The following is a 723-nucleotide window of genomic DNA, read 5'->3' as shown; positions in this document are numbered from 1 at the left end:
CTCCGCAGGAGGTGAACAACATGGGCTGACGCTACCTCCAGATCCTGTTTGTTTTCTTTTTTGTCCCAGCTCAGATCACGCCGCATCTTGCTTTGATACACTGGTTTCTCATACAGAGACCACCCTTTAAACAGGGCTCAACTCCCCTCCACCAAACCAAACATGCTCCGAACTTGCAACAGTGGCTGAAGTCAAAGGCAAAACAAATTCTACCCGTTTCATTTTTGAACAGGCTCTTTGATTACCGAGAACAGAGAGAATTGCTGCTGCTATAGAAACAGCAGCCACCAACCCGGAGACCATGCTTTGCTGCGGGCAGACCTGGAGATTGCTTAAATTGCGAGATGTGCCACGGTCCACATCCAGCTACCATACCAGCCTAGAGATCGTTTGTAAGGCCACGAAAATATCTAAAAATACGAGCCCATGCTCTGTTTCAAAACTTCTCAAAGCAGATACTTTTCTCCCAACAGAGCAGGCAAGAGATGTTGGTAAATACAATGTTGCCCAAGCCTGGCTACAACTTGCTCTTGATTTCCTTATAAAACAAAATCATAGAATCACAGAATAGTTTGGGTTGGAAGGTACCTCTAAAAGTCATCTAGCCCAACCCCCCTGCTGTGGGACTTCTTCATCCTGCAGGGACATCTTCAACTAGATCAGGTTGCTCAGAGCCCCGTCCAGCCTGACCTGGAATGTTTCCAGGGATGGGGCATCCACCAC

The sequence above is a fragment of the Aptenodytes forsteri genome, unplaced genomic scaffold, assembly GCF_000699145.1.
Source record: "Aptenodytes forsteri isolate BGI_AS27 unplaced genomic scaffold, ASM69914v1 Scaffold72, whole genome shotgun sequence".
Taxonomy (NCBI): domain Eukaryota; kingdom Metazoa; phylum Chordata; class Aves; order Sphenisciformes; family Spheniscidae; genus Aptenodytes; species Aptenodytes forsteri.
This window is presented reverse-complemented; position numbering follows the sequence as displayed.